The sequence below is a fragment of the Callorhinus ursinus genome, unplaced genomic scaffold (assembly GCF_003265705.2).
Source record: "Callorhinus ursinus isolate GAN/ISIS: 27379988/994484 unplaced genomic scaffold, GSC_fseal_2.0 scaffold138, whole genome shotgun sequence".
NCBI classification, from domain to species: Eukaryota; Metazoa; Chordata; class Mammalia; order Carnivora; family Otariidae; genus Callorhinus; species Callorhinus ursinus.
The window spans coordinates 5,454-27,341 of NW_027397200.1; the positions used below are offsets into that span (position 1 = coordinate 5,454).

Sequence of the window (21,888 nt, forward strand, 5' to 3'; positions counted from 1 at the left end):
GCCTCTGCCACGAATGCCCTTCCTGAGCGCACACTTCACCTGTGGGGTGTTTGTGGGAAAGCATTAGCGATGGAACCTAAACGCGACTCTGAACGAGAAACAGGCCTGTAAGGAAGGCTGCTCTCTCGACCCCTCTCTTGTGTGAGGATGTTAGCACTGCTCTCCCCTGTGGGCCTGCCTGTAGACCTAGGTACCTAAGCAGTAGCACGGAGAAGCCAGGCTGTAGAGTGACCAAACACTAGCTAACAGCAGTGGAGAGGGACCGTGTTGTAGACAGCATCAGGGATCCGGAGGGTGGCAACAATTTCAGTGGGTCTGCGTGAGGGCCTAGGAAACGATTCCTCTGAATCACAGGGCGAGAGAAACGGCTTCGCGCAGAGGCTCCTCTCGCACCAGCTCTAGTGTCACGAAGGTAGCCCTCCCCAGGGACAGGTGCGTGGAAACCTGAGTTCCAGGCACCTCCTTCGAAGGCAGAAATCTGGGCAGATACCGTGCCTTTTGCTCCCATCGGTCACTGGGTTAGAGGGCGCGCTCTACTGTGTACTGCGGCCAAGAGCTCTGGGAACAGCCTCCCTAAGCCCACCCGAGCGAGCAAGAGGCCGGGGCCGAAGACACGCCTCTTGGCTCGGCTCTTGTTCCTGGGCCCAGGACCGTTGCCTCGTGTGCGAGTGCAGGCCGCAAAACCACCACCTGACTCGAAGGAACCACCCTGGAGAGCATCCTGGCTCCAGTCGGGACAGCCGTTGCTGAGGGTGGAAGCATTGTGCAGTGTGCCTGCGGCCGTGCGCTGCCAGCGAGTCCCAGACCATTTTCGGAGTAAGACTCAGGAAGCGGCAAAAGGCAGAACACTGCCCCCCGCTTGTTTCGTGAAGCTGGGGCTGCGGCCCCGCTTTGGTATGCAAGTCTTATTGCTCGCGTACGAACGTGAAGCAAACACAGTTTAGAGAATCCGTGCTGTAGCTGCCGCCGACCTCTCTGCAGGAGGAGGCAGTGCACGGTGTCCGGGCGCGAGAGCCTGGGGAACGTGTTCTATACGCCAAAGCCAGGTGAGAATCCGTCCGTTGCGGCAGGCACCTCTCGGCTCAGGTCTTGCTACCCGGAGCTGCTACCTCTACACTGCTCCCCGTGGCTCGTGAACTCTCGCCGCTCATCCCTGACTTGGATGAAAGCAGCCTGGAGACCAGCACAGCTGTAGCTCCCGTCCCCTCTCCACGGGGCGCGGCCCCCTGTTCAACCATGTTTGTGTGCCCAGCTGGGGAGTGGGTCCCAGGGAATTCCAAGGGAAAAAGAAGCAGGGCCCCAAGTCGCCTCTGGATGCAACACCTCTTTCCTGAGTCTAGGCCGTTTGGCCCTCTGTGCGTTTAGTCCGAACTGCCATCCGCCTAACGCCAAGAAACCAAACGCTAGAGGCCCCTAGCCTCCGGCACGAAGGCCCTTCCTGAGCGCACACTTCACCTGTGGGGTGTTTGTGGGAAAGCATGAGCGAGGGAACCTAAACGTGACTCTGACTGAGAAACAGGCCTGTAAGGAAGGCTGCTCTCTCTTGTGTGAGGAGGTTAGCACTGCTCTACCCTGTGGGCCTGCCTGGATGTTTAGGTACCTGGCCACTCTCGCCAAGCATCCAAGCTGTGGAGTTCCCCGACTTCACCTAACAGCAGTGTAGAGGGATCGTGTTGTAGACAGCATCACTGTTCCGGAGGCTGGAAACACTTTCAATGTGTGTGCGTGAAAGCCTGGGAAACGATTCCCTAAAGCCCCGGGCGAGAAAACCGGCCTCGTGCAGAGGCACCTAGCGCATGAGCTCTAGTTTCACGAAGCCTGCACTTCCCCGGCATGTGTGCGTGAGGGTCTGAATTCCAGGCACCTCCCTCGAAGGCACAATACTGTGGAGAAACCGTGCTTTAGCTCCTGCCAGTCATTGGGTGGGAGGACGCTGTATAATGTGTACTGTGGCTGAGAGCCCGGGGAACGGCCTCCCTACGTCAACTCGGGGAAGCAAAACGGCCGGTGCCGTAGACACCTCTGGACTCAGCTCTTGTTTCTGTGGCTAGTTCCGTTGCCCCGTGTGTGTGTGCAGGCCGAAAGCCAAGCGCCTTACTCGAAGGAACCACACTGTAGAGAATCCGTGCTTCAGCCGGAGGTGCCGTTCCTGAGAGTGGAAGCATGTGGATGTGTGCATGCGGGCAGGAACTGCCAGAGAGCCCCAAACGGTTTTCTGAGTGAGACTCGGGTCGCGGCAGAAAGCAGAAAATGACTCCCCACGTGTGTCATGAAGCCAGCACTGCGGGCCCACTCTTGCATGCAAGTCTAATTGCTGGCGTCCTGAGTCGAAGCGACAACAGTGTAGAGAAACCGTGCTCTAGCTACCGGTGACCTCTCTGAGGGAGGAAGCCACGTATGGTGGACCGTGGGTGAGAGCTCGGGGAACGGGTTCCGTAGGTCAAAGCGAGGGAGAAACAGGCCCGCGCGGAAGGCACCTCTCGGCTCCGCTCTTGCTACCTGAAGCCACTAACACTAAACCGTTTCCGTGTGTTTGGAGCGCTCGGTCCTCAACACTGACTTGGAAGGATCAAGCCTTTATAGTAGCCCAGTTTGAACTCATGTCGCCTCTCCACAGGGTGGCCACATTTTCAACTGTGCTTGTATGCCCACCGGGGGGAGGGGTTCCCAGCAGAATTCCAAGGGGGAAAGAAGCCTGGGCCCGAGGCGCCTCTCGACTCACCCCCTCTTTCATGAAGCTAGGTCGTCTGCCGACCCCCCCCCCGTGTGGGTTTAGTCCCAAGTGCCATCCGCCTAGCGCAAAGGAGCCAAACGGTAGAGGCCCCATGCCTCAACCGAGAACGCCCTCCCTGAGCGCAAACTTCATCGGCTGTGTGTCTGTGTGAACGCAGGAGAAATGGGCCCTCAACGTTACCCTGAGTGGGAGACCAGCCTGTGGTGAAGGCTGCTCTCGACTCACCTCTGGTTTCAGGAGGTGAGCACCGCTGTACCCTGTGTGCCTGCCTGGATGCCTAGGTACCTGGCCACCACCGCAAAGAATCCAAGCTGTAGAGTTCCCGAGCAGCAGTGTGACAGCGGTGTAGAGGGACCGTGTCGTAGACAGCATCACTCCTCCGGAGGGTGGAGACCCTTTCGGCGTGTGTGCGTCAGAGCCCGGGAAACGATTCCCCTAAAGCCCTGGGCGAGAGAAACGGCTCTGTGCAGTGGCACCTCTCGCATCCGCTCTAGTTTCACGGGGCTAGCCCTCCTCCGGCACGTGTGCGTGGAGGCCTGAGTTCCAGGCCCCTCCCTTGAAGGCACAACACGTTGGAGAGACCGTGCTTTAGCTCCCGCCGCTCACCGGCTGGGAGGACGCTGTATACCGGGTACCGTGGCTGAGAGCCCAGGCGACGGCTTCCCTACGTAAACCCCAGGGAGGAAGAGGCCGCTGCCAAAGAAGACCCCTCTCGACTCAGCTCCCGTTTCCGGGGCCGGGACCGGTGCCCCGCGTGTGCATGAGGGCCGAAAGCCCACCACCGAACCCGAAGGCCGCCCCCCCGTAGGGAGTCCGTGCTTCAGCCCGAAGAGCCGTTCCTGAGGCTGGAAGCATCTTGCTGTGTGCATGCGGGCGAGCACTGCCAGCGAGTCCAAACCCACTTGCTGGGTGAGACTCAGGCCGCGGCAGGAGGCAGAACAACGCCTCCCCCCACTTGCTCCATGAAGCCAGCCCTGCGGCCCCACTTTTGCATGCGAGCCTAAGTGCTAGCCTACTACCTCGGAGCAACGAGAGTGGCGAGAGCCCGTGCTTTAGCTGCCCTCGACCTCTCTGAGGGAGGAAGCCGTGCACGGTGTACCGTGGGCGAGAGCCCGGGGAACGGGTTCCAGGCGGCAGAGCGAGGGAGAAAGGGGCCGGTGGCAGAAGGCACCTCCCGGCTCACAGCTCCTGCTTGCCGGACGCTACTAACACTAAACTGCCCCACGTGGCTTGGGAACGCTCGGTGCTCAACACTGACTTGGAAGAAACAAGCCCGGGGAGAAGCCCAGCTTCAACTCCCGTCCCCTCTCCCCAGGGTGGCCACATTTTGAACTATGCTTGTGTGCCCAAGGGGGATTGGGTCCCAGCAGAATTCCAAGGGAGAAAGAAGCCTGGGCCCAAGGCGCCTCTCTAGTCCACTCCTCTTTCGTGAGGCTAGGTCGTCTGCCCCCCGTGTGCGTTTAGGCCCAAGTGCCACCCGCCAAGCGCTAAGGAACAAAACGTTGGAGGCCCCGTGCCTCAGCCAGGAATGCCCTTCCTGAGCGCAAACTTCGTCTGTTGTGTGTTTGTGTGAAAGCATGGGAAATGGGACCTAAACGTTACCCGGAACGAGAAACCGGCCTGTGGGGAAGGCTGCTCTCGAAGCACCTCTGGTTTCAGGAGGTGAGCGCCACTCTACCCTGTGTGCCTGCCTGGATGCCTAGGTACCTGGCCACTCTCACAAAGCATCCAAGCTGTGGAGTTCCCCGACTTCACCTAACAGCAGTGTAGAGGGACCGTGTTGTAGACAGCATCACTGTTCCGGAGGGTGGAAACACTTTCAGTGTGTGTGCGTGAGAGCCTGGGAAACGATTCCCCTAAAGCCCCGGGCGAGAAAACCGGCCTCGTGCAGAGGCACCTAGCGCATGAGCTCTAGTTTCACGAAGCTAGCACTCCTCCGGCATGTGTGCGTGCGGGTCTGAGTTCCAGGCACCTCCTTTGAAGGCACAACACTGTGGAGAAACCGTGCTTTAGCTCCTGCCGGTCACTGGGTGGGAGGACGCTGTATACTGTGTACTGTGGCTGAGAGCCCGGGGATCGGCCTCCCTATATCAACCCAGGGGAGAAAAAAGTCCGGTGCTGAGGACCCCTCTCAACTCAGCTCATGTTTCTGGGGATAGTACCATTGCCCCGTGAGTGTCCAGGCTGGAAGTCAGCTGCCTAACTTGAAGGAAGCACAGTGTAGAAAATCCGTGCTTCTTCCAGAAGAGTCGGTCCTGGGAATGGATCTGGCCTGGGTTCTGTTGCTCTGGTTCATGCAGTAGTCTCTTTACCTCCAAGTCATTGCTTTTTTCAAAACATCATTTGTCCTGTTCCCTGAAACAACAAAACAGTGCAGTAGGAACAGCTGGGCCCATACTTGCCTGGTGTGTTCTAAAGTGTGTCTTTCTGTTTGCTCAGCTCAGTGTCTCCTTCTGTTCCCATGTGCCCCTCTCTCTGCATCCACAATTTCTCATGGCAGAGGAGATCTCGGGACATTACATCAGTCTGGACCCCCCCCCCCCCAAGTGTGTCTGTTGACGGTCCATCTGTAGCACAAGTGGGGAGTCTGGAATTTCCCCCACCCCTAATTTCCTCTCCCATCCCCTGGCTCGGGGGTACCCACACTGGTTGAAGAACTGCTCCATGCTCTCCTGCTGGTTGGCGGTCTTTAGATGTTCCACTGTGCTCTGAAGGAGACTCTCCTGTTTGGACAATTTGGTTGTCAGTTCCAGAATTTCCTTTTTCATAGACTGTCCCTGGAGAAGGGAAACAGGCTCTCTGTCAATGGTCAGAAGGCCTAAAGCACCCCATGTTTTGCGGCTCTTGAAAATCAAAAGTGGGATTCTATAATCTCAGCTATTTCTGGACTGAAGTCCCTCCCTGAAAGCCTCTAAAACCCTCCAGCTGAGGCCAGCTTAGAATGAGGCCATTAGGTTGGAACACTGAGAACCTGGGAGCCTCCATGCAGATGGACACAGGCCTCCACTCTTGTTCCTATAGAGAACCAGGGCAGCTCCAGAACTCCTAGCGGTGGCGCAAGAGCTCACATTTAGCGCTGACATCAGTTCTAGTGCCCTGGCATCAACAGTTAAGACTTGGTATTTGGGAATGTTATGGCTGGGGAGACAGTCTGCGATTTTGTAAATCTTTTGACCAACTTCAAGATGGCAAAACACCCTCTCCTTTGGAACTGGCATAGTTTGGTCCCATAAGGTGTTAGTGATATTAATCTGGCCTTAGAATCCTGTCATCAGGGCCTGGGGCGGGGTAGATTGACAAACCTTGCTGTCCAGGGTCCCACCAATCAGTACCCAGTCCTCAAGACTGAGGGCACCAGGGAGGAAAGGGTCTCTTTCCTGGCAGTTGAATTTCCCAGGTTGTGGAAGTAGTCCAAGAGATGTTGCTTGAATTTTGTTTTGAGTTGTGTAGAAGGGCTGAGAGACTTGAGAAAAGAAGGGGTGTGGAACCGTTGGGGGGAGCAAAGTGATTATGTTTGTACATTGTGAAGCATATGGGCATATGAAGCTATGCTGGGATGGAAGGTTGAAACATCCTACATATTTTATAAGATAAAACAGATGTACTGGATGTGCTTTTTCAACAGTGTGGCTTTTTTGTTTGTTTGTTTTCTGTTTGTCATATGCTGACCCCTTTTGTTTGCCCAAGTGCAAGTAGTCTGTCTTTGTATTTTTCAGACTTTGGTGCTGTGTTTACCTGCACCCTATTGAATACAAGCCCAAATATCTGGCTTATTCAGTGTTTTAGAGAGTTCAGACAAGTTCTGTTGAAGTGCTTTTGGGAGGCAACTCTTAATAAGCAAACCTAACCAGTACCATTCTGTAAACCTTTGGGTTATACAAAATAACTGAACTTAGGGACAGCGGGGTCGGGGGGCTCGGGGGGGTGGGGTGGGTGGCGGCGGGTGGGACAGGGGCTGCTCTTCTACCCATGGCATGTGCATGTGTGTTTGTATAGATGTATCTGTTTATTTCCCTGACTTCCACCCCCTCTTTAGATTTCCTGCCTTATATGCAGATAGCAATAGCCCAATCACAAATAGTATCCAGCCCTGTCTCTACTGCTTAGCAGGGAAGGTGCAGGTGTATTTTCTACCCATAAGATGAGAGAGACCCCGTGAGTGGAGCCCTTTCTGGGGTCTCTTTGGGAGCAGCCCTACAGTGCCTGGAGGGGGACTAGGAATCCCTGCCCCTCCTTTAGGGCCTAGGTTGCAGTCCAGGGATTTGACACACCTGGTGGCTTCCTTCTCTCCCTAGGGAACAGAAGTGAGCCCTGGGTTCTGTGTTACCCATGAGACACCCCAGAAAGGCTCTGAGAAAGCCTGAACTTCCCATGGGGCCAGTTTGTATTCAAGCTCATCCTTCCTGTGGAAGATATTTGAGAGAATAGGAATGGGCAGGGCATGCTCACATGCTTTAAGGATCCATGCCCACTGGCAGAGGACAGGTTTTCACCACAGACCTCACAGCACAATCCACTCAAGCCCCTGCACAAGGGGCGGTGGGTCTCCTGCACTCTCCCCCAGCAAAAACTGTCTCAAAAAAGCTGACGAGATGGTGGCAGTGGAGCAGCAGAAGAAACGCACCTTCCCCACGTTCCCCTGCAGCCCCTGTGGGGACCTCGACTGGTTGTTGGATGGGTCCTTAGAGCTGTGGCTGCCGCTGTACAGCGCCCCCCAGCGGCGGAGGCTGACCCGGGTTTGATGGAGGAGGTGACATTCACTGCTGAAGCCCCTGGGCAAGGCCAGGAAGGAGGCTCCCTGGTGGAGAAGTCCCAGGGGGTTAAGACGCACCTGCAGGACACCATCCTCCTGCCAGAGATGGTGGGCAGCATAGTGGGTGTCTACAATGGCTAGACCTTCAATCAGGTAGAAATCAAGCCCGAGAGGATTGGTCACCACCTCAGTGATGTCTCTATCACCTACAAGCCTTGGAAGCAGGGCAGCCCTTGCATAGTCATCCTGGGGCCACCCATGCCTCCAGCTGCATCCTTCTCAAGTAGCCTGTTGGGCCAAAAGGGCATAGGCTTGTCTTAAAAATAATAAAACAAAAGCTGCCCTTAGAACCGGTGCAGTGCTGTGGCGCCTGGGTGGCTCAGAGTGTTGAGCATCTGCCTTCAGCTTAGGTCATGATCTCCAGGATCTGGAGATTCCTGGAATCGAGCCCCACGTCGTTGAGCTCCCAGCCCGGTGGCGAGTCTGCTTCTTCCTCTCCCTCTGATTCTGCCTCTCTCCCTCTGTGTACTCTCTTTCTCTCTCAAATAAATAATATATTTTTAATAATTTTTATTATGTTATGTTAGTCACCGTACAATACATCATTAGTTTTTGATGTAGTGTTCCATGATTCACTGCGTATAACATCCAGCAATTGCACTACTGGGTATTTACCCCAAAGATACAGATGTAGTAAAAAGAAGGGTCATATGCACCCCAATTTTCATAGCAGCAATGTCCACAATAGCCAAACTGTGGAAGGAGCCGAGATACGCTTCAACGACGAATGGATGAAGAAGATGTGGTCCATTTATACAATGGAATATTGCTCAGCCATCAGAAGGATGAATTCCCAACATTTGCATCAACATGGATGGAACTGAAGGAGATTATGCTAAGTGAAATAAGTCAAACAGAGAAGGACGATATCATATGGTTTCACTTATTTGTGGAACATAAGGAATAGCATGGAGGACATTAGGAGAAGGAAGGGAAAAATGAAAGGGGATGGGAATCGGAGGGGGAGATGAACCATGAAAGACTATGGACTTTGGGGAATCAAACTGAGGGTTTTAGAGGGGAGGGGGTAGGGGGGATGGGTGAGCCCAGTGATGGGTATTAAATAAATCTTCAAAAGAAAAAGAAAAAGAACTGGTGCAGTGCTTTGTAAATACAAACTTTAAGCGTTTTCTTACTTCAAGGCTTCACCCTGGCTCTGGCGATTTTCTACATTCTGTAAAAGTCTGTGTTTAGAATCTAGATGACCTCTCTCAACTTGATTTTATTTTTTTTGTTATGTTAATCACCATATATTACATAATTTGTTTTGGTGTAGTGTTCCATGATTCATTGTTTGTTCATAACACCCAGTGCTCCATGCAGAACGTGCCCTCCTCAATACCCATCACCAGGCTAACCCATCCCCCCACCCTCCTCCCCTCCAGAAACCTCAGTTTGTTTTTCAGAGTCCATCATCTCTCCTGGTTCGTCTCCCCCTCTGACTTACTCCCCTTCATTCTTCCTCTCCTGCTATCCTCTTCTTTTTCTTTTTTCTTAAAATATGTTGCGTTATTTGTTTCAGAAGTACAGATTTGTGATTCAACAGTCTTACACAATTCACAGCGCTCACCGTAGCACATATCTTCACCAATGTCCATCATCCAGCCACCCCATCCCTCCCACCCCCGACCACTCCAGCAACCCTCATCAACTTGATTTTATAATATGAGGGCCACACCAGTATGGACTCAGGGGAACTGGATTTACTCTCTTGCCTGAAACAACAAAGCAACTAAAAAGACACACAAGATGCATGAAATGCAGATTTCCAAGCTACATCAGGCAAAGAAGACAACCTTCCCAGACAGGAAAACACACAGCTGAGTGGAGCCCTACAGCTGCTCCAAGGTACGGCCTCCAGAGAGTTTCCAAGCAAGGCATGGGGGGAGGGGAAACTGAGAGGAGCCCAGTGGACCTCCTGGAATTGAGGACACTGAGCTGAGAGGACAGCGTCCTGGGGAGGACAGAGCTGTGGAAAGTCACCTAAGCAGAGCTGTGGAGAGGCCCTGGGGTGGCGTGCAGCGTGGTCCTGCTCAGGGCCTCCATAGGAGGCAAGGACAGCAAGTCAGTGGGCAATCATTTAAAGCCTTAGAGGGAACAGGGCCTGGCGCTCTCACAGGCAAAATGACCCCTAATCAGGAGACAGATCAATCATCTGAAAATAATCCAGAGCTGACACAGATGTGAGAACCACCAGAAAAGGACATTAAAACATTTATTATAACTGTCTTCCATCAGTTGAAAATGTTAAATAGGTAAATGGAAAAGATAAACAAGACCCTATCTATCTTTTTTAAAAGATTATTTATTTATTTATTTGATAGAGAGAGAGAGAGAGAGAGAGAGAGAGAGAGCACAAGTGGGCAGAGCGGCAGGCAGAGGGGCAGGCAGAGGGAGAAGAGAAGCAGGCTCTCTGCTGAGCAGAGAGCCCGATGTGGGGCTCTATGTGGGGCTTGATCCCAGGACGCTGGGATCAGGACCCAAACCGAAGGCAGATGCCCAACCAACTGAGCCACCCAGGTGACCCTACCTATCTTTATGAGATGAAAACTACAATGTCCAAAAGGAAATGTACTGCAAGGGATTGACAGCAATTAGAAAATGCATAGGAAAAAATTTTGATAGCACTGTATTGAATCTGTAGATCCCTTTGAGTAGTATTGCCATATGAACTACATTCAATCTTCCAATGCATGCATCCAGCTTTTTTCCCATTAGGTCTTTAATCTCTTGCAACAATGTTTTATACTTTTCAGTGTACAAGTCTTGCTTCTCCTGGAATGAGTTTATTCCTAAATATTTTACTGTTTTGGGTGCTATTGTAAATGGAATTGTTTTCTTAACTTCCTTCTCAGATTGTTCATTGTCAGTGCATAGAAACACAAATGACTTTTGTATATGTGGTACCCTGGAACTTTATGGAATGAATTTATGGACTCTAATATTTTTGTGTGTGGAGTATTTGAGATTTTTCTATATTTAGGAGCATGTCGTTGGTAAATAGAGATACAGGTTGATCCTTGAACAATGTGGGGTTAAGTGTGCTGAGTCTCAAGGTCAAAAATCTGTGTATAACGTTTGACTCCCCCAAAACCTAACTACTAATAGCCTCTTGTTGACTGGAAGCCTTACTGATAACATAAAGAGTCGATTAACCCATATTTTGCAAGTTATATGTATTCTACACTGTATACTTATAGTAAAGTAAGCTAGAGAAAAGAAAGTGTTATTAAGGAGATCATAAGGAAGAGAACATACGTTTAGAGTAGTATGCTTTGTTTATAAAAAATGCATGTATAAGTGTACACATACTCTTCCAACCTGTGTTGTACAGGTCAACTGTAGCTTTATTTCTTCCTTCCCACACTCTTTTTTCTCACTTTCAGTTTTGAAACATATTTTGGCCATGGATAGAATTCTATACCTCTGCTTTGGGCCACCCCAGGGTTTTGCCAGCAGAGAGGAGCAGTGACAATGGGAGTTTCCCTATTTTGGGTCACCTCAGCCCCGGAGTCTTGGATCAACATCCACAGCCTAGGCCAAGGAAATAAGACTAGCGGGAGCCCTTAGTCTTTGCACACCCATTCCAATTGGAAGGACCACAGTGTCCCCCTGAGGCCCCTGCAAGGAGGGCTCAGAGCCCTTGAGCTGTCCTCAGCAAGAGGCCAGAGCCAACCTCTCCCTCTCTCCTACCCTCCCTCCATCACTCCTACTCTCTCTCCCTCTCTCCCCCTCACACTCCAGGTTGCCTACACCCCATCATTTTGCTCCTCTTCAGCTTTCCATGTGCACCCCTTTCTCTGCCACCAGCATTCCAGGCTGAGGCCACTAAGCTGTTCTGGGTGGGGAAGCTCAGTGTTGTTCCAGGTGTTGCCTCTAGACATTTCTAAGAGGTTTGCTTGAATCTAAATCAGCTGCTAGAATAAAGGTGTTTTTTAAGAACAGCTGATGTGAAAAATCTAGGTTCCTCTAGGACTGAAGACTTAGAGTGGCAGTGGAACTCTCAGTGCCCACCACCCCTGTGGCAGAATGCACCCTTCACCCAACATTTAGTGGGCGCCTGCTAGGTGCCAGGCTCTGCTCTGAGCAAGGGGCTGCATGGTGAGTAGACCCTAAGTCCTGCCTCATGGATCCCTGCTCTGCAGACACAGAGAGGGTGGCATGTAGGGGCACAGGTGGTCTGGCCCCCTGCCCCTGCGTAGGGAACTCGCAGTGAGTGCGACAGGTGACATGCAGGGAAGAATGGCAATCGGAGGTCTTCAGCCCAGGAGGTTGGTCTTCATTCTTAGAAGGGCAGCTTTGGGGCTGCAAGAGCAGGTGGGGATGACCCTGGGCCCCGCTTTCCTGCATCTGAGTGCCTGCTGACTCCAGCTCAGTATCAATGTGCAGATGCGCCCAAAGAAAAGACTCAGTGTCTCAGGCCTGGGTGGGTTGGATGGGGCAAGAGGAATTTGAAATCTCTGTTCAGCTGGAGATGGCAGGGACAAGGAGTTCCTTCTCGTTCTATAATATCAACCATCAGCCTCATGTTAACTACTCTCCGTGGTGGTCAGTTGGCGCCTTTGGCTGTTACCCTTAAAGTTGGTGGCTAGAGCCCACCCCGGGGACCAAACCTACATAAGATCCATCCAGATCTTGCCAGCTGCTTTAGTGGGTCCTGCAGCCCTCACTTCTTCCCCGAATCTCCAGCCAGCTGGTGCCCCCCCCCCCGTCTTTGCCTGCTGCCCCCTGGTCTCCCTGTGCCACCTGGAGGGCTCCTCCCTTAAGTCATCTGCCGCCTGGTGGATTCCAGGGGAACTGCCGGGGCCGAAGCCTGAAGGCACAGGCACTGAATCCCTGACTCCAGCTGGGAGGTCAGAAACCAGGCTCTGAGTCACCACCTGCTGGGACTCCAGGATGTGGCCCCTCACCAGGCAGTGTTTGCCTGGAGACTCCAGGACCCATTGATGTGGGACTCTCACCTTCTATCTTTTTTTTTAAATGAAATCTACATACAATAAAGTTAACCCATTGTAAAAGTACCCTACGAGGACAGAATTGTTCAGCTACTACCTAGTGTGTTTTAGAGGCTTCCTTCACCTTCCCACACTCCCTCCAGGCCCTCTGCAGACAATCTCTGCTCCCTCTTCCAGCCCCAAGCAACATCGATCAGCTTTCTGTCTCTATAGATTGCTCTTTTCTGGCCAAATTGAATAAGACACTATGTAGCATTTTGTGACTGGTTTCTTTCACTTTAGTATAATGTTTTTGAGGTTCATCCACGCTGTAACTTGGATCAGATTTCTTTGCTTCTTATTTTGCTGGATAGAATATATATACCTTATATACTACATATATACCACATTTTGTTTGTCCATTCACTAGTTAATGGGCATTTGTGTTGTTGGTCCACATATAAGTGAAACCATATGATAATTGTCTTTCTCTGCTTGACTTATTTAGCATAATCATCTCCAGTTCCATCCATGTCAATGCAAATAGTGGGTATTCATCCTTTCTGATGGCTGAATAATATTCCATTGTATATGTTATATATGAATATGTATATAACCATGGATTATATGTATATAACCACATCTTCTTTATCCATTCATCTGTTGAAGGGCATTTCAGCTCCTTCCAGTTTGGCTATTGTGGACATTGCTGCTATGAACATTGGGGTGCATGTGCCCCTTCTTTTCACTGCATCTGTATTTTTGGGGTAAACACCTACTCATGCTATTGCTGGGTCGTAGGGTAGCTTTATTTTTAACGTCTTGAGGAACGTCCATACTGTTTTCCTGAGTGGCTGTACCAGTTTGCATTCCCAAAACAGTGTAAGAGGGTTCCCCGTTCTCCACATCCTCACCAACATTTGTTGTTTCCTGTCTTGTTAATTTTTGCCATTCTAACTGGTATTTCATTGTGGTTTTGATTTGTATTTCCCTGATGGCTAGTGATGTTGAACATTTTTTCATGGGTCTGTTAGCCGTGTGTATGTCTTCTTTGGAGAAGTGTGCGTTCATCTTCTGGCCATTTCTTGACTGGATTATTTCGTTTTGGGGGGTTGAGTTTGAGAAGTTCTTTATAGATCTTGCATACAGCCCTTTATCTGTAATGTCATTTGCACATATCTTCTCCCATTCCATGGGTTGCCTCTTAGTTTTACTGACTGTTTCCTTTGCTGTTCAGAAGATTTTATCTTAATGAAATCTCAATAGTTCATTTTTGCTTTTGTTTCCTTTGCTTTTGGAGACATGTCTTGAAAGAAGTTGCTGTGGCCAATGTCAAAGAGGTTACAGCCTGTGTTCTCCTCTAGGATTTTGATGGATTCCTGTCTCACATTGAAGTGTTTCATCCATTTTGAGTTTATCTTTGTGTGTGGTGTAAGAGAACAGTCCACTTGCATTCTTCTGCATGTAGCTGTACAGTTTTGCTAGCACCATTTACTGAAGAGACTGTCTTTTGTCCATTGGATAGTCTTTCTGGCTTTGTCAAAGATTAGTTGACCATAGAGTTGAGGGTCCATTTCTGGGGTCTCTATTCTGTTCCATTGATCCATGTGTCTGTTTTTGTGCCAATACCATGCTGTCTTGGTGATCTCAGCTTTGTAATATAGCTTGAGGTCAGGCGTTGTGATGTCCCCAGCCTTGTTTTTCTTTTTCGACATTCCCTTGGCAATTTTTCTGGCTCCATCCAAATTTTAGGATTGTTTGTTCTGGCTCTTTGGAGGAATGCCAACGGTATCTTGATAGGAATTGCTTTGAAAGTGTAGACTGTTCTGGGCAGCAGAGACATTTTCACAATGTTTATACTTTCAAGCCATCAGCATGGAATGTTTTTCCATCTCTTCGCGTCTTCCTCAATTCCTTTCATAAGTGTTCTGTAGTTTCTAGAGTATAGATCCTCTACATCTTTGGTTAGGTTAATTCCTCCATATCTTATGATTTTTGATGCTATTGTAAATGGAATTGAATCCTTAATTTCTTTTTTCAGTTACAGTGCTAGTGTATAGCAACACAACTGATTTCTGTGCATTGCTTTTGTATCCTGCCACGTTGTGGAATTGCTGTATGAGTCCTAATAACTTGGGGGTGGAGTCTTTTGGGTTCTCCACATAAAGGATCATGTCATCTGTGAAGAGAGAATTTGACTTCTTCTTTGCCAGTTTGAATGCCTTTTATTTCTTTTGTTGTCATTAGTTTCCTAATGGTGAAACTAATGGTGAGAGTGAGCTTCCCTGTCGTGTTCCTGACCTTAAGGGAAAAAATCTCTCAGTTTTTCCCCATTGAGAATGGTATTCGCTGTGGGCTTTTCATAGATGGCTTTTATGATACTGAGTTATGTTCCCTCTACCCCTGCACTTTGAAGAGTTTTAATCAAGAAAGAATGCTGTATTTTGTCAAATGCTTTCTCCGTATCATTGAGAAGATCATATGGTTCTTGTCTTTTCTCTTATTAGTGTGCTCTATCACGTTGATTAATTTGGGAACATTGAACTACCCTTGCATCCCAGGTATAAATCCCACCTGGTCTGATAGATATTCCTTTTAATGTATTGTTGGATCCTATTGGCTAGGATCTTGGTGAGTATTTTGGCATCAGTGTTCATCAGGGATATTGGTCTGCAATTCTCCTTTTTGATGGGGTCTTTGTCTGGCTTGGGGATCAGGGTAATGCTGGCCTCATATAACAAGTTTGGAAGTTTTCCTTATATTTCTGTTTTCTGAAACAGCCACAGTAGAAGAGGTATAATTTCTTTAAATTTTTGGTAGAATTCCTCTGGGAAGCCATCTGGCCCTGGACTCTTGTTTTTTGTGAGGTTTTAATTACTGTTTCAATTTCCTGACTGGGTATTGGTCTGTTCAGATTGTCTATTTCTTCCTGTTTCAGTCTTGGTAGTTTATAAGTTTCCCAGAATGCATCTATCTCTTCTTGATTGCTTAATTTGTTGGCATATCGTTGCTGGTAATAATTTCTAATAATTGTTTCTATTTCCTTGATGGTAGTTGTGATTTCCTCCCTTTCATTCATGATTTCATTTAATTTGGGTCCTTTCTCTTTTCTTTTGGATAAGTTTGGCCAGTGGTTTATCTATCTTATTAATTCTTTCAGCGAACCAGCTTCTAGTTTCATTGACCTGTTTTTTTTCCCACTGTTTTTCTGGTTTCTATTTCATTGATTTCTGCTCTGATCTCGATTATTTCCTTTCTCCTGCTTGGTAAAGGTCTTTAGTTTCTGTTCTTTTTCCAGGTCCTTTAGGTGCAGGTTATTGTGTGCACTTGGAATTTTTCTAATTTTTTGATAGCGGCTTGAAAGGCTATGTATTTCCCTCTTAGGACCGCCTTTGTAATACGACATATGTTTTGGACCGATTTGTTTTCATTCTCATTAGTTTCCATGAATTTTTTAAGTTCTTTAATTTCCTGGTCGACCCATTCGTTCTTTAACATGATGCCCTTTAACTTCCAAGTGCTTGAATTCCTCCCAAATTTCTTCTTGTGGTTGAGTTCCAGTTTCAGGGAATAATCTCAGTCTTTTGGTAGCTATTGAGACCTGATTTGTGACCCAGTATGTGGTCTTTTCTGGAGAAAGTTCGGTGTGCCCTCAAGAAGAAGGAGTATTTTGTTGTTTTAGGATGGAATGTTCTGTATATACCTAGGCAGTCCATCTGGTCCTATGTGTCATTCAAAGCTTTTGTTTCTTTGTTGATTTGCTTAGAAGATTAGTCCATTGTTGTGAGTAGAGTGTTAAGTCTCTTACTATTAATGTATTATTATCAATATATTTCTCTATTTTGGTTATTAGTTGGTTTATGTAATTGCTTGCTCCCATGTAAGGGGCATAGATACTTACAATTGTTAGATCTTACTGTTGGATAGAACTTTTAAGTGGGATATATATAGGATCCCTCTACATCTCTTACTACAGTCTGGTTTAAAATCTAATTTATCTGATATGAGGATTGCTACCCCAGCTTTCTTTTGAGGTCCGTTAGTGTGGTAAATGGTTCTCCATCCCCTCACTTGCAGTCTGGAGGTGTCTTTAGGTTCAAAATGAGACTCTGGTAGACAGCATATGGCTTGGTCCCACTTTTTAAATCCAGTCTGAAACCGTGTGTCTTTTCATGGGGGCATTCAGCCCATTTACGTTAGGAGTAACTAAGTATTGAAAGATATGAATTTCGTGCCATTTTATTGCCTGTAAACTCCCTGTTTTTATAGATTTTCTGTTTCTTTCTTGTCTATGTGACTCTTGGGTTTCTCTTCACTTATAGAATTCCCCTTAACATTTCTTGCAAAGCCTCCTTGGTGGTCACATATTATTTCAGTTTCTGCCTGTTCTGAAAGCTCTTTAATCTCTCTATCCATTCTGAATAACAGTCTTGCTGGGTAAGGTATTCTTGACTGTATGTTCTTTTCATTTAGTACCCTGAACATGTCTTGCCAGCCCCTTCTGGCTTGCTGGGTTTCTGTGGACAGCTCTGATGTTATTCTGATGTTCCTCCCTCTGTACCTAAGAAATCTCTTCCCCTAGCTGCTCTCAGGATAGCTTTCTTGGGTCTAAGATTGGCAAGCTTCATTATTACATCTTGGGGTGTTGATTTATTTTTATTGATTTGGGAGGGGTCCTCTCTGCCTCTTGGACAGGAATGCTTGTTTCCTTCTCCAGATTAGGGAAGTTCTCAGCTATGATTTACTCAAATACACCTTCTATTCCTTTCTATCTCTGTCCCCTTGTGGATCCCAATAATTCTGACATTGGAATGTTTCAAGACATCATTGATCTCTCTAAGTCTATATCTTCCTCAGCTTCCTTCCTTCCTATCAGCTTATATTCTAGATCACCATTTCGCTCTTCTGCCTCATTCCTCATTTACCCTAGCTGTTAGAATATCCAGTTTAGACTGCTTCTCACTCATAGCATTTTTTTTTATTATGTTATGTTAATCACCAGACATTACATCATTAGTTTTTGATGTAGTTTTCCATGATTCATTGTTTGCGCATAATACCCAGTGCTCCATTCAATATGTGCCCTCTTTAATACCCATCACCAAGCTAAACTATCCCCCACCCTCATCCCCTCTAGAACCCTCAAGTTTGTTTCTCAGAGTCCATCATCTCTCATGGTTTGTCTCCCCCTCCGATTTTCCCTCCTTCATTGTTCCCTTCCTACTATCTTCTCCTTCTCCTCCTTCTTCTTTTTTAACATATAATGTATTAGTGTTTCAGAGGTACAGGTTTGTGATTCAACAGTCTTACACAATTCACAGCGATCACCATAGCACATACCCTCCCCAATGTCTATCACCCAGCCACCCCATCCCTCCCACTCCCCACCACTTCAGCAACCATCAATTTGTTTCCTGAGATTAAGAATTCCTCATATCAGTGAGATCATATGATATATGACTTCCTCTGATTGACTTATTTCACTCAGTGTAATACCCTCCTGTTCCATCCACGTCATTGCAAATGGCAAGATTTCATTCCTTTTGATGGCTGCATATATATACATATATATATATATACACACCACTTCTTCTTTATCCATTCATGTGTTGATGGACATCTTGGCTCTTTCCATAGTTTGGATATTGTGGACACTGCTGCTATAAACATCGGGGTGCACGTACCCCTTTGGATCCCTACATTTGTATCTTTGGGATAAATACCCAGTAGTGCAGTTGCTGGATCATAGGGCAGCTCTATTTTCAACGTTTTGAGGAACCTCCATACTGTTTTCCAGAGTGGCTGCACCAGCTTGCATTCCCACCAACAGTGTAGGAGGGTTCCCCTTTCTCCACATCCCCGCCAACATCTGTCATTTCCTGACTTGTTAATTTTAGCCATTCTGACTGGTGTGAGGTGGTATTTCATTGAGGTTTTGATGTGGAGTTCCCTGATGCCGAGTGATGTTGAGCACTTTTTCATGTGTCTGTTGGCCGTTTGGATACCTTCTTTGGAAAAATCTTGTCTTCTGCCAATTTCTTGATTGGATTATTTGTTCTTTGGGTGTTGAGTTTGATAAATTCTTTCTTCTGCCCATTTCTTGATTGGATTATTTGTTCTTTGGGTGTTGAGTTTGATAAGTTCTTTATAGATTTTTGGATACTAGCCCTTTATCTGATATGTCATTTGCAAATATCTTCCCCCATTCTGTCCGTTGTTTTTTGGTTTTGTTGACTGTTGCTTTTGCTGTGCAAAAGATTTTTTATCTTGATGAAGTCCCAATAGTTCGTTTTTGCCCTTGCTTCCCTTGCCTTTGGCGCAAATAATGAATCATTGAACACTACATCAAAAACCAATGATATAGTGTGTGATGATTAACATAACATAATAAAAAAAAGGAGCCTAAAGAACCATTAGGAATAAGCACTGCCACATTTAGTGGTATGGATTTTAGGTTTGGTACTGATATCAACTTCCTTGTACAAATATGTTTAGAATCAAGAGTGAGACCATGGGATCACATGAAATGAAAGAAAACTGTGCCAAGTGTGAAGATACTAAGTTACCAAAGTTACTCTGAGTTGTATAATTGCTTTGTCCCTTAGGCCCTCATTTCCACCTGCAGAACCTAGAAAACGTTTAATAGAGTCTCCCCTGGCAATCAAATTCAATTTGAGGACACAATAATATAAACTGTTAACCCAAACGTTCCATTTTTCCTTAACCTGTATTGAATGCAAGGTATTTCAATTGCCCATTCCCATTTTAGGCAAGACTGCAGTGAAGGCACAGAGTAAAGTGGTATACCCAGGTAAGATTCTGTTTCTTGGTCTTCTTCTGTACTCAGCTTCTCAACTTTGTCTGCCAGTGGACCTCTGAACTCACATGGGAAACCCAACAAATATTAAAAATATAGGGTCTCTGGGTTGATCTTGGGAAACAGGCAACATTTAGGATTCTCTTAAGGCTCAGAAAGGCTCTTGATCTGCAAGGACCACGGTAGCTGCCCCAATTTCCGTAGGGGGTGTAACTCTGGATTCCTGATGCATGCACCTTATTTATCTTTTATTTATCATTTTTATTTAATTTTAGCTAAGCTCCATGACCAATGTAGGGCTCTAACTCATGACCTTGAGATCAAGAGTTGCATGCTCTATTGACTGAGCCAGCCATGTGTCCCTCCGGGCAGCTTTTATGGCCAGGCACATACCATGATTTTCATGTTAGCAGAAAGGTTTAAAAATCTAGGAAATGCCTTCAATCTGCTCCACTCCCACTGGCCATGTTTCCTGAGTTCCTGCTATGTACAAGTCCTCTTTCCCACCTACCCATAGAAAACCCTCTAGGAACCCAACCCAGATCCTCTGGGATCCCTTTTATCCTTTTTGTGTAATCCTCTCCTGCTCTCAGTGTGTTTGGGCTTCTAAAAACACCTGTGAGTAGGACTGCCCTGGGGCTCCTGGAGCTCCTTTGTACCCAGTCCCAGAGAACGGGGAGTACATGCAGTATACAACCACCAGCCCCATTTATCTCCCCTCCTGAAAGGCACTCAGCACCTCACTAACAGTGCAGGGATGTGAAATCCCCTTTCCTGGCCTGGGGGAAACTAACTCTGGAAACAAGTTACCTCCAGGTTCTCCTGAACCTGTCAGAACAAATCTCCCCCAAGGCTGTTGGAAATCACACCATACACAGTAATGAACTCAAAATGGTCATTGTGGGTTTTCATCTCTTAACATGAGATTTGGTCTTTTTTTTTTTTTTTTTTTTTTTTTACAATTTCCATGTATCTGCTGAATGTTTTGTACATGATGGGATGTGGTTACAAGAAATGCTTTCTTGTCCTTCTTGGTGATTCTCACCTTGGTGTCAAATGGGTCATTTTCAGATGAGTGATCTGTCTCCTCATGAGGGCTCATTTCCCCTGCTTCTCTGCATACCTCAGACTGTTGGATGGAATGTCAGACAGTGTGAACGTTACCTTATTTGTTGCTGGGTGTTTTTGTGTTTTCAATAAAATGCAAACACGACAACCAAGGTTTCTTTTCTAGACCTGCAGATAGAAACTCTCCTACGTTTTCTATGAGAAATAGCGAAACGCTGCTCCTTCATAAAGCAAGCCTGAAAAATGGCGGTGCATTTCTCACTGCACTGGTGTCACCAGTGTCAACTCTGTGGCCCGGCAACGCAAGGGAAAAAAAAAGCAAGATGAAAAGCAAAAACACTTTATTGTTACACACCCATTATCAGGGGAGAGCGCAAACACAGTCACTCACTACTCCAATTTATGCAGTCGAGTTTCCCACCTTTGGGGAAATCTCAGTGTTCAGTGCATCCTCAGGGCAACGGACAGGCCTCGCTCCGGGAAAACCGCCTGCCTGATCGTGGTATCACCCCTGCCAGGTAAGTGTGACTCGCCCCGCCTCCTCCCTACACCAGCCTCACGCGCCTTCCACCTACACATAAGATCACTCGCCTAGCCACACCCTAAACCATCAGCACCCACTCCTGTCCCAAGCATCCTCACCCTCGACACAATACTTCCTAATACAATGGAAGCAACAACACTGCTACTTCCACAGCCCCGGGAATTCTACCGTCGAGAACCGCACCCCAATGTTGTCTAATTTTACATCAGACACGCCGGGTCCATGACATCGAGGGCCTCGCCTCAGTCCCTCCACCCCAACCCATTTCCCTGTCCCCAGCTCCCATCCCACCTTGGATCTGTTCTGATGTCCTTCCTCTTTGACCCCCTCTTCCCTCTCCTCTTCCCTCACACCCTTCTCCTCTTCCTTCTCCTCCCACTGCCTTGGCTTCCTTCTTCCTCTTGCCAGTCACCTGCGCCCTGATTTGGTTACCACTTCTCCTCCCCCTCCCTGCAGCTCTAGCCCCCCCATCCCTACACACACACACACACACACACACACACACACACACACACACACACACACATACAGCACTCAGCACAGGGAAGGCTGCGCCAGCCAGCCAAGAACATGAGGGAGGACTTTCCACCAGCCAAAAAAAGGCAGATACATATCTCTCTTGCTCTCGCTCTCTCCTCAGAACCTGGTTTGGAGGGGACAGGGTGTGATGGTTGCACATGAGGAGCTCAGCCTCCAAGCCAGGCCCCATCTAAACCCCCAGGCCTGGACACCCGAGGGGGTGGGACCAAATGTCCACAACATCTTGTCACTCGGGATGACACCTGCCTGCAACACCCCAAGTGCTAAAAACATCTAGGAGCCTGCATCTTCACTAGGCAGACTCCAAAGGAAGGCCTGTGACCCCCCTTCGTGGCCACCTGGGGGAGGTGCACAAGGATCCCCCTGTTGAAAGGAAGGGGCAGGGCAATTGAAACCATCCCTTCTGCTCCCTTAGACCAGGGTCAAAGTTCATAGCAG

The 21,888-nt window shown here is 48.0% G+C and overlaps 1 non-coding gene and 1 pseudogene across 1 annotated transcript; one reads left to right on the forward strand and one right to left on the reverse strand.

The window, feature by feature from the left end:
• The first annotated feature begins 7,326 nt into the window (after positions 1-7,326).
• On the forward strand, positions 7,327-7,774 carry LOC112814513 (small ribosomal subunit protein uS19-like; annotated as a pseudogene).
• Positions 7,775-20,728: 12,954 nt separating this feature from the next.
• LOC112814524 (U1 spliceosomal RNA) lies at positions 20,729-20,892 on the reverse strand. The gene has a single exon (XR_003205797.1). It is a non-coding gene; the product is annotated as a U1 spliceosomal RNA (small nuclear RNA).
• Between the last annotated feature and the right edge of the window lie 996 nt (positions 20,893-21,888).